Genomic DNA, 12297 nt, shown 5'->3' on the forward strand with positions numbered 1-12297 from the left:
TAAGATTTAATATGCCAGTGCTATATATGAGGAAACGTATACAACACCACAAGCATGTGACAGAGATGGTAAAAGTACTCAAAAGTTATACTCGAGTGAAAGTATATATACCTAAATAAAAAAATACCCCAGTAAAAGTAGAAAGTCCTCCATTCAAACATCACTTGAGTAAAAGTACAAAAGTATCAGATTTAAACATACTCAAGTACCGAAAGTAAAAAGTAAATATTCAAATTAACTGTAAATATCAATGATTAAGCAGATAAAATCTTTTGGGACTGATATGCAATGCTTTAATTGAACAAATGATAAGATTAGATACTGCAATTAAGAATTTGTTAGATTTGCAATTAATAGGAGACAATGAAGCACCTTAATGCAGTATAGGGGTTAAACTTAAAACAGACATGTTCCATAACATTAGCTCCATAAAACAGATGACGAGCAAGATACTATTAACTAATTCAAAATTAATTCAAAAGCCATAACCACAATGACATATTACGTAACAATTAGTTAATAGTCATGTGCCTCAACAAGTAAAGTCATACTATAATTTTGCCAATTGTTATGATTAATGATTAATTAAACAGACAACTGAGAGTCGGAATGCATGGCTTTGAATACATGAATTTACATTATTAGTTAATGTAATATGTTATTAGGGAATTAATGATGTCATATTTAATTAATAGCAATTCATAGATTACTTAATCTATTAATCATAGAGAATGTTCATTAGTTGCTGATGCAGTAATCATTAATAAATGGTTTAGTTCTTCATTAGTAATACATTAACTCATGATTATCTGTGCTTTAGTTAGGCATGAATTATAATAGTGCACCTGTATTGTAAAATGTTACTGATGTTTTCATAGTAAATTGTGTGCCGCAAAATAAAAAAGTTGGGGAAACACTGAGCTAACGTTAGTGTGGCAAAGCTGACTTGTCAGCTTTTCCAAGTCTATACCCGACTGGATCATCCATGACCGACCAGACCGGTTTGGAAATCAAGTGTAATAAATACTTAATACTTGGAGCGGGCATGGGGAAATGTATTGGAGTAAAAAGTAAACTTTGCCTTTGATATTGTAGTGGAGTAAGAGTAAAAGTAGATGCAAATAAAATATACTCAAGTAAAGTACAGATCCCCGAAAAAAATACTTAAGTAAAGTATCAAAGTATTTTTATTTGATTACTTACCACCCCTGGCATGTGATGTAGAGCAAACAAAAGTTGGCACACTGCTACTGCTGTTTCCAAAAATCTCTTTATTGAAATGTGCAACATTTCGACCCATTGAAAACCATCTTCGGGTCAGCAGCTTTATGTTGACTTTTGCTTATTCTGTAGTGAAATGCTTTATCTGATTGTGCACCTGCCTAAAGCTTTTGGGATGTGCACATACTACTACTTTGAACATGTGATGCACATTGTTAATTCATATTAAATCCACATACAGATTTCCATTGCTATATGAATGTGAACATCTCGCTCAAGATTTAATATGCCAGTGCTATATATGAGGAAACATATACAATAGTAGTGGGAAGTTCGGATCATTTTACTGATTCGGCTCTTTGAGTCTCGTTCAGCAAAATGAACGAATCTTTTTTCGAGTCATTTTGTTCATTTCAGCAAAATATAATTAAAATGACATGTTAATAGCCCAACACATCTAGTACTTATGAAAATGTTGATTACATTTGTTACGACCCGCTCGTTGAAAGTCGCAACATAAAAAGGGGAAAGCGGACAACAATTCTAGTTAATGAAAACTAGTTTATTAAAGTGCCAGAACACCACATAAAATGAATATAAACAAACAGAAGTCTAGCGATCAAAGAAACAATCAACATATAATAAAATATATGAATACACTACATGACTTAGGAAATTACAAACAAACATGAATGAGAAAATAAGAGCTTACATCATTCACAGAGCCACCTCTTAGAAGATCTATCACACAGAGGAAGCTACTGATAATGATACACATCATTCTTATATACACCAAGCAATTAGCAATGAGCACAGGAGACTAATCAGAAACTCCCCCCACTTTGCCCAATTAGGGATGACAGGAGACTCAGGGTCGTCACACCACCCACACCAAAAGGAGGTTTCCTGAAAAACCCGACAAAAGAAAAACAATAAATAATACACATCCCGAAACCACTACCTGAATGAAAATATACAATCAGTACCACAACACTTATCTCCAAAATTCTCAATTCCTCACTCCTGAAATCCTGGGCCCTAAATGTCAGAAAGAGAAAAAAAAGAAAGGAGAAGGGGAAAAGGAAGACTAATAACAATAGACAAAATAGGGAAGAGGGAAAACAAAAACAAGATACCCAGCTCTATGCTGGGACAATTCTATACCCGCGAGAGAGCATCTGCGATTATGTTATCCTTACCACGTATGTGTCTAATTTGTAAGTGGAATGGTTGAAGAATAAGACTCCATCTCATTATCCTTTGATTCTTTCCTCGCATTCGTTCCAAGAAAGTCAATGGATTATGGTCAGTGTATACCATAACAGGACCACAAACAGAACTCAGATAAACTTCAAAATGCTGAACAGCTAAAACCAAGGCTAAAGCTTCTTTTTCCACTGTAGAATACACTTCCTGATGACGATTGAATTTCTTTGAAAAGTAACTGACTGGATGTTAAATTCCTTGAGAATCCTCTTGTAAAAGGACAGCCCCAGCACCATAGGCACTAGCATCATCTGCAAGTAGGAAAGGTTTCTCAAAATTTGGCGCAGCCAACACAGGAGCAGTTGCCAACAAAGATTTAGCATTATCAAAGGCAATCTGACACTGTTCTAGGGTCACATAAATGAGGTAAATGATAACCCAAGTCAGCAAAATCTCAGAGTTGTTTAGACGGCCTTCCACTGCACCTCGAGAAGGACCATTCTCTTCCAGATTTTCAGTCATCTCTACAGGCGTTTCTGAAATACTCAGACATACAGGATCAGTAGCGGTCACGACATCAAGGGACAATGAAGGTACAGGAGTCACATATGGTTTTAGCAGATTAACGTGACAAACCTGTATTTTCTTGAGACGAGCAGGCGTATTTAACACATAATTATTATTTGGATAACACTTGATAATCGTATACGGTCCAGAAAACCTATCCTGAAAGGGGCTAGTCAAGACAGGTAACAGAGCCAAAACTTGATCTCCTACCTGAAAAATTCTAGATTTGACTTTACGATCAAACAACTTCTGCATCCTTTCTTGAGACTTATCCAACTCTCTTAAAGCAATAGCACGGGCTTCATACAGTCGATAACGAAAACTACTAACATAGTCCAGAACGTTCTCAGGAGGATGAGATGATGTCCACTCATCCGCCAAAACAGTAATGGGACCTCTGACAGTGTGTCCGAACACCAACTCATTTGGACTGAAACCGATGCTTTCCTGTACCACCTCACGAACAGCTAGCAACATCCAAGGGAGTCCTTCCTCCCAGTCATGATCAAGTTCAACGCAATAAGATCCTCAGGAGGGATTTAAGAGTCTGATGGAATCGTTCCAGACATCCCTGACTCTGTGGGTGATAAGCACCCGAGGCGTTGTGTTTTACTTTTAGTTGTTGCATAACTTTAGAGAATTGTCGAGGCATAAAGTTTGAACCTTGGTCAGATTGGATCATTTTCGGGATACCAAAAGTAGACATGAAATTTGTTAATGCTTTCAATATACTTTTTGCAGTAATGGATCTCAAAGGATAAGCTGCAGGATAACGTGTAGACTGACACATGATAGTAAGTAAGTAAGTGTGTCCAGCCTTAGATCGAGGTAAGGGACCAACACAATCGACAATCAAATGTTCAAAAGGAGTAGTAACGACAGCAATAGGCTGTAAAGGAGCTACTGGAACCTTCTGATTTGGTTTTCCTGTCATCTGGCAGGTATGACAGGACCGGATGTAATGAGTGTCACATGCCTGTCCTGTCTTGTGTGCACATGTGGGTTTTGTCATGTCTCCGGTCTACTGTCAACCCCGCCCTTCTTGTTATCTGATTATTGGTTAATTTGCCCCACCTGTTCCCTCTTGATTTCTTCCCCTTATAAGCTCCTTGTGTTTGTCAGTCTGTGTTGGATCCTTGTATATGTCTCGTCATCGTCTCCCGGTTCCCTGTGTGGTATGTCTTCAGTTCATGGTTTTTGATTATGTATTTTGCCCCCTCGTGGGTTTTGTTTTCTGTTTATGTTTATTTTTGTTATAAATAAATATATCATTTTCTGCACTTGAGTCCTCGCACCCTTTTCCCTTGTCTGTGACGTGACAATGAGTCACATCTCTCTTGATTCTAGGCCAATAAAACTTCCTCAGAATTTTATCACACGTCTTCCGTACTCCCATGTGACCGGCAAGACCCTGGTGGGATAACTGGAGGACACCCTGACGGAAAAGAAGAGGAACAACAATTTGGATTCTAGGATCAAGAGAAGAATCAGAACTCAGGCTGCTGTCTACAAAGTAATCCATCTTGAAGAAAATAGAAAGATGAAAATTCCTTCTCTCCACCACCAGCAGCTATGGAGAACATTTCTTGCAGGGTTTCATCCACCTGCTGTGCTTTAATGAATTCATCTCGGGTCACACCCTGAAGTGGAGACAAAGAAAAAGCACAAACATGATCAGCACAAATAGATGGACTTCCCGAAATGGAATCAGACTTCTGGTGATCATTAAACGGTAACTCTTCAACAGCTGACACCTCTTCAGCTTCTGAACAGGCAGTGCTCGGTTCAAAATCTGGAGAGTTAAGCAGAGCCATAAAGGTATCTTTAAGAACACGGTCATTCTTGTCTGACATCCTTTTCTTATCCATTGCACGAGTGATCGCGCATGCAGGAAATAAAAGACAATCAGATGATCCTTTTAATTTCTCCACATCAGAAATTACTATAGGAGGAACATCTCGATCCAACTTTTCCCAAACCTTTCCTACGGCCAAGTCGTTTCCAAGGATGAAAGTGACACCAGGGACAGGAAGCATAGCTCGAACTCCCACCACCACATCTCCTGTAACAATTCCAGAATTAAGATGAATATGGTGCAAAGGAACCTCCATGTAACCCATCTCAAGTCCTCTGACCAGCACATGAGATCCAGTAGCAGTACGTTCAGACAGAGATAAAAGTCCTTCCAGCAGGAATGACTGCCCCGCCCCTGTATCTCGGAGAATACGAAAACAGACACAGAGTCATCAGAATCAGGCAAAGAGACACTTCCTTCAGTAAGAAATGGTGTGAAATCAGCACTGGTTTTAACATTCTCCATCTCAGTAATATCTAACGGTTTACCCTGTTTATTTACCTGTACAGGAAGAGAGTTTTCATTCGCTGTAGAAATCAAAATAACAGGTATTACAGTTCTCTCTTTCTTTTTGAGAATACCACAGTCTGAGATTTTATGTCCTGGTTTTTTACAATAAAAACAAACCACTTCACCTTTTGGACGCATAACTGGACTACTTTCAGCAAGGGGGGTTAACACATTCTGCAGTGCAACCATCTTTTTATTCTTAACTGATAGACTTAACTTAAACCTATTCAGATCATTTGCGTGACTAGAAATTTGATGGGTAAGAACAAATTCATCTGCCATAAGGGCAGCATCTGACATTTTAGTCACTTTGTGTTCATTTAGATACATAGCAACAGCACTTGGAACACATGTTTTAAAGTCTTCCAGAAGAATGAGCTCTCTAAGCTGTTCCTTAGTTGTAATTTTTAAAGAGGAACACCAACGGTCGAACAGATTTTCTTTCTCTCTAGCAAACTCAAGATACGTGCACTTCTCAGCCTTAAAATGACTCCTAAATTTCTGGCGATATGCCTCAGGTGCCAATTCGTAAGCATGTAAAACAGCAGACTTAACGACATCATAATCGCCACTCTGTTCTATAGTCAACGCTGAATACACTTCTTGTGCTCTACCGACTAATACACTTTGCAAGAGTAATGTCCAAAACTCCCTTGGCCATTTCAAAGACTCTGCAACACGCTCAAAATGTTGGAAATACTTCTCTACTTCCTTCTCTAAAAACGGCGGCACTAATCGGATGTTTTTAAAAACATCAAAACCGGGTGCAGTGAACACAGCCTCCATAGGTGACACGTGAACTGGAGTTTCAACGGGATTTGCCTTCAGCTCTAGCTCAAGTTTTTTTAACTGAAATTCTATTTCATCCCTTTCAAACTGTAACTCCATTCTCCGCATCTCAAACTGCTGTTGTAACTTCTTTAATTCTAAATCATTTTCTAATTCTTTCTCTTTTAATGCACACGCATCACGCTCAGCACGAAATCTTTCTGCATCAACACATAACTGTTTCTCTTGCAACGACATCTCACTCATTTTAACATTTCGATCAGGACCAAAAAGAGGAGAGACTAAATCTACATCAGTATCAACATGAGCTCTCACCTCCAAAACACCCCGCTCACAACTTTAATCAGTGTCTCCTTAAGTTTCTTATCATTAGTTGTTACCTCAACATCAAAACGTTCGGCAATCTGTAAGAGCTCTTCCTTCGTACATCTCTCCAACAAGATTTCCGAAGGAAATACAAAGAAATCTTCGATTACGCCACTAACACTAGAGCGTGAAAAATACAAATCCCATCAGCCACTGCATCAGGAATCGTCATACATACGCGCTCCGAATCTTAGCCACCGTAGTTAAGATGAATAAAGACTTACCACAATTCGTTTCTCAAATTATCTTCAACCTCCGTAGGCATCACAAACACAGATACAGAAAGAGCAATAGTGCCATCTTATATGAAAGAGAGACTCCAGCTAACTACAAACACAGAGCTAACTAACCTACCTGCTCTTCAAAGGTGTACCAGGCTCGAGGCGGCTTTAAACGCTGAACTCACGGACAATTGGTAATGAAACCAAAAGCCTGAAGTGTACCCCCGACAGAGATTAAACCTCCGCCCAGAATAACCTTCAAAAATAAGAAAGGCAAAATAAACAACAACAACAAATAGTGCCTCGATGGAAGGATTACCAACCCAGCTGAGAACACTCTAACTTCCCGGAGTCTACTCAGTCACACAGATGACACACTAACACATTATGCATTTTCCTAAGCATGTAGGATCCCGGACGAGCCCCCAATTTATGTTACGACCCGCTTGTTGAACGTCGCAACATAAAAAGGGGAAAGCGGACAACAATTCTAGTTAATGAAACCTAGTTTATTAAAGTGCCAGAACACCACATAAAATGAATATAAACAAACAAAAGTCTAGGGATCAAAGAAACAATCAACATATAATAAAATATATGAATACACTGCATGACTTAGGAAATTACAAACAAACATGAATGAGAAAATAAGAGCTTACATCATTTACAGAGCCACCTCTTAGAAGATCTATCACACAGAGGAAGCTACTGATAATGATACACATCACTCTTATATACACCAAGCAATTAGCAATGAGCACAGGAGACTAATCAGAAACTCCTCCCACTTTGCCCAATTAGGGATGACAGGAGACTCAGGGTCGTCACACATTTTTAAAACTAAATAAAAATAAACTATAGGGTACTGCAACCAAAGCCAATTATAAGAAACTGAAATGTTTAATTAATTGATTAGTTGTTGGGCAGGCTATTGCAGTCTAACTCTGTTAGTTCACCTCACCTCCTGATCCAAAACATTCTTTCTTTAGCAACTTCATATTTATCTCGTTTGTTCTCCGCCTCTCGTGTCTTCGAAATCCTCGAGACGTTAGTTGAATGTCGACTCGTCTGTGTCTGACTCATCAGAACTGCGGGCTGGGTCGGCCGGACCGTGCGTGACACAGGTCCGGAAACAAAAATGATTAGTTCTTATGAGTCTTTCGGGTTTGAGTCTTTCATTCATCCTGTTAGTCCCGTAGAGTCTATGCTGTCAGTAACGGAAACAGAAAAGATTAGTTCTTTTGAGTCTTTCGGGTTTGAGTCTTTCTCCTGTTAGTCCCATAGAGTCTATGCTGTCAGTAACGGAAACAGAAAAGATTAGTTCCCTTTCGAGAGAGGTTCCTCGTATTGCGTACAAAACTTTATTAATAAAGGTATCTATGTAAAGCGCAGTGCAGCTGCACAGCCATAGCCCGGCGCGAGGAGCGCTCTGATTGGCCGGGCCACGGCAACTGCAGGAACCTATGGTGAGGTGGCTGAGAGGAGCGAACCAATGGGGGCGCTCCAGAGAGACCGCCGAAAAGGGGGCTTATATTAGCATACAGGAGGCTATATAAGACCCTGATTCACCATAGCTGTCAGATTTTATCTCCTTCAGCAACACCGTCGCTGACCTCCGGAATCAAGCAAACCGCTGTTGAAAAGCAACCAGCGGAACATTCCTGCAGCCCTGAGGACGCTGGATTCCCTCCGGGTCTCCACCTTCAGCCACCTGCGTTCCAGCTGCGCCATCCGGCGTTAAATATCCTTTATTCTGTGTGTCTATGTTGAGTGTGTGTGTGTGTGTGTGTGTTTGTGTGTGTGTTGCCACTGCAACGCCACTTCTAGAGCTTACAGGCTTGTTCTATGCGAGGACTCTCTCGTTCCGCCGCACCGTATAGCGCCGCGGAAAGACGGAGCTCTTCTCACTCTCCCTCTTCTCTCGTTCCGTCGCGCTGAATAGCGCCGCGGAGAGAGAGAATGTTAGAGGGCATGAGCAAACTCAAGCCGAAGCTCTCTTCACTCTGCCGCCGGCGCGGCTCTTCTTCCGCCGCTGCCGCAGAGTTGTCTTCACTCTTACTCTTCTCTCGTTCCGTCGCGCTACCGCTGCGGACAGAGATTACTAGAGTGAATAGGCGAACTCGAGCCAAAGCTCTCGTCACTATACCGCCGTGCTGAGGAGGCGCCGCGACAGACGGAGCTTTTCCTCACTCTTCCTCTTCTCTAGTTCAGTTGCGCTATTGCCGCGGACAAAGAATACTAGAGTGAATAAACGAACTCGAGCTGAAGCTCACGCTGTGCTGAAGAAGTGCCGCAGACAGACAGAGCTTTTCCTCACTCTTCCAATTCTCTCGTCAGTCGCGCTACCGCCGCGGACAGAGAATACTAGGGTAAATAAACTAACTCGCGCTGAAGCTCTCGCCGTGCTAGAAGCGCCGCAGACAGAGTTTTTCCTCACTCTTCCAATTCTCTCGTTCAGTCGCGCTACCGCCACGGACAGAGAATACTAGAGTAAATAAACTAACTCGAGCTGAAGCTCTCACCGTGCTAAGAAGCGGCGCGGACAGATTTTTTCTCACTCTTCCAATTATCTCGTTCAGTCGCGCTACCGCCGCGGACAGAGAATACTAGAGTAAATAAACTAACTCGAGCTGAAGCTCTCGCCGTGCTAGAAGTGCCGTGGACAGAGTTTTTCCTCACTCTTCCAATTCTCTCATTCAGTCGCACTATCGCCGCGGACAGAGAATACTAGAGTAAATAAACTAACTCGAGCTGAAGCTCTCGCCGCGCTAGAAGCGCCGTGGACAGAGTTTTTCCTCACTCTTCCAATTCTCTCGTTCAGTCGCACTATCGTAGCGGACAGAGAATACTAGAGTAAATAAACTAACTCGAGCTGAAGCTCTAGCCGTGCTAAGAAGCGCCGCAGACAGACAGAGTTTTTCCTCACTCTTCCAGTTCTCTCGTTCAGTCGCGCTATCGCCGGGGACAGAAAATACTAGAGTGAATAAACTAACTCGAGCCGAAGCTCTCGCCGTGCTCATTTTACCGCCGCCGTGCTGAAGCGCCGTGGACAGACACAGCCATCCTCACACTTCCTCTTCTCTCGTTCCGTCACGCTAAGAACCGCCGCAGACAGAGAATACTAGATTAAGGTAGACGAGCGAGCTCGGGCTGTTGGGTGTGTCAAGAACGTTCTCGCTGCAGCGCGCGCTTACTGCCAAGGAAGTTGTAATGGCTGCCTTGTCATGATAGCGCGCGCCCCTTCTGCAGCGCGCGTTTGCTGACTAGAGCGCGACTTACGTCATAGCACGCGCTCACTGTCAGAGCATAAGTGCGTCGGAATATGGCTGCCAAGCTAAGCCTTTTTTCACTCTATCACTTCCAGTCCCCTTTATTCAGGCGGCTGGAAAGGTTTTTACACTGTAGACAAAGTGTCCACTACACAGTGTGCACCCCTACATAAGCGCTGTTAATTCAGCCCCACAAAATCACAAATAAATCCCGCCGCGGCCGGATTACACCATGTAAAGTCAACTAGCCTTATTGCAGTCAACTAGCCTGTGGTCAAACACGCTTGTCTGCACACTCGCTTTCAGTCTAGACTAGAGCATAACGGCATTGTGGAATGGCTCCCATACCACCCGCACATTCTTAAATTCTCCCAGTTCCCTTAAGTTGGTGATGAAATATTGCAGTCAACTAGCCTGTGTTAAACACACTCGTCTGCACACTAATGCTGTGTGCGTTTACCCCTGTGGACTCGCTCACTGGTTTGCACCGTGGGTATTCTACGTAGGTTGCGCGCCACTGCACATTGTTTACAACTACACACAAAAGAGCTTTTCTATGTAGGAAATGTGCACACTTTACAGTCTGCACTCCTGCACCCAAGCACTTTTCACAAAGCCCACTCTCGCACACACAATATAAATGTGAGGCGCGCGCCCAGTGCAAAGCCTGCACCGCCAAAACCTAACACTATCCCCACAGTGTTACAAGCAGTGTTGCAGCACAAGCAACTAGGTTAACAGGTCCCTATTACTAAGCGGCCCACCCCTGAATCTAATTCAACCCCTGGCTTCACGAGCCGAGGCCTGGCAGGCCATTCCTGGTATATAATATTGGGTTTTGAACATATAAAACAAGGTTCTTGCTACAGTTTTGCTCGCAGACCCCCGCGATTCAAGCCGTGGTCGAGCCCTCAGTAAGAAGCAGTGTCAGTCACGCGCTTCTCGCCGAGATGTTAAAACTGTTAAAGGAGAGAGAGGTGGAAACAGTGCACCCGACGCTAGCGAGTCAGGTTTTTACTGTCGCTAATTCCTCATCCCGAAAATGGATGGCGGTCTCAGGCCCATTTTCCAGACATCTGAACAAGGCACTTATGACACGCTCGTTTCAAGATGCTGACGGTGAAACAAATCCTCACAGTAGATCTGAAAAACGCATACTTTCACGTTACGATAGCCCCCCCACTACAGGCCATTCTTGAGATTCGCCTTCGAGGGGCAGGCTTATCAGTACAGTCACTGTCATAGACTCAAGACTCAATGAGCGGCGTACGTCATAAGAAGCACCACGTCTTGGTAACGTACATAAAATCGCCAGGGCAGCTGAGATCAGACTCTCTTCACTGCATGGCTAAGCATCTCCTTTTATGGGCAGAGCGCAATCTGAGCTCCCTAAGGGCAGCTCACATGCCAGGTATTCTGAATCAGGGTCCGGACATGTTATCCAGAGGACCCATTCCCCCAGGGGGATGGTCCCTTCACCCGCAAACGATTCAGCTCGCACAGCACAGGCTGCCCAATATTTTTCTGCAAACGCAGGGACGCCCTGGCCCATGTTGGTCCAGACTCCCTCTATATGCTCCCTCCGATCGCGATGCAGCTGCAAGCTTGTGCTTTTAATAGCCCCACTTTGGAAGAACCGCACATGGTTCTCCGAACTGATTCAGCTGTCAGGCCCATTCCGCTGATGAAATACCTCCTTACGCCGGCGAAAGGGAAGATCTGGCATCCCAGTCCCGAGCTGTGGGCCCTCCACGTATGGCCCATCAATGGGTATCCAGGAACCTCTCTGACAAGTTATGGACACTGTTTCAGAAGCTAGAGCCCCCGCTATCTGGCAGCTCTGCTTTGAAGTGGTCAGTGGCTTTCCAATCAGAAACATCGACGCACATTCATGCGAACTGGCGGAATTGCTCACTTTCTCCAAGAGCTAATGGACGCGGGCCGTTCCCCCTCCATGCTTAAAGTATATGTCTCCGACATAGCAGCTAACCACTCTCCGATCGCGGCACATTCACTAGGGAAGAGTGATCTTGTTGTATGTTTTCTTTTTCTCTTATTGTGTGCTTCCTCAGTCCCTATTTGGGACCTCGCTGTGGTTTCAGAAGCCGTGAAGGGTCCCCCCTCCTAACCACTTCAGACCACGAGCTTGAAGCACGTATCACTCAAAACCACTTTTCTGCTGGCTGTGGCCTCGGTTAAGCGAGTGGGTGGCTTACATGCACTCTCCATGAGCCCTTCCTGTATTGAGTTTGGGTCCAGCAACTTAAAGGTTGTGCTCAAACCGAGGCATGGT

At 43.3% G+C, this 12297-nt stretch overlaps 1 protein-coding gene and 1 long non-coding RNA gene across 3 annotated transcripts in view; both read left to right on the forward strand.

The window, feature by feature from the left end:
- The window catches only part of LOC137084595 (alpha-2-macroglobulin-like), a 57381-nt gene that overhangs the window by 41696 nt on the left and 3388 nt on the right, over positions 1-12297 (forward strand). The window lies entirely within an intron of this gene.
- On the forward strand, positions 6-5488 carry LOC137084599 (uncharacterized). Of its 2 annotated transcripts, none has more exons than XR_010906770.1 (2): positions 6-5270; positions 5359-5488. It is a non-coding gene; the product is annotated as an uncharacterized lncRNA (long non-coding RNA). The 2 variants fall into 2 exon arrangements; XR_010906771.1 differs by having other exon boundaries at positions 6-5250.

Source organism: Pseudorasbora parva, chromosome 8, assembly GCF_024679245.1.
Source record: "Pseudorasbora parva isolate DD20220531a chromosome 8, ASM2467924v1, whole genome shotgun sequence".
In the NCBI taxonomy this organism is placed as follows: Eukaryota; Metazoa; Chordata; class Actinopteri; order Cypriniformes; family Gobionidae; genus Pseudorasbora; species Pseudorasbora parva.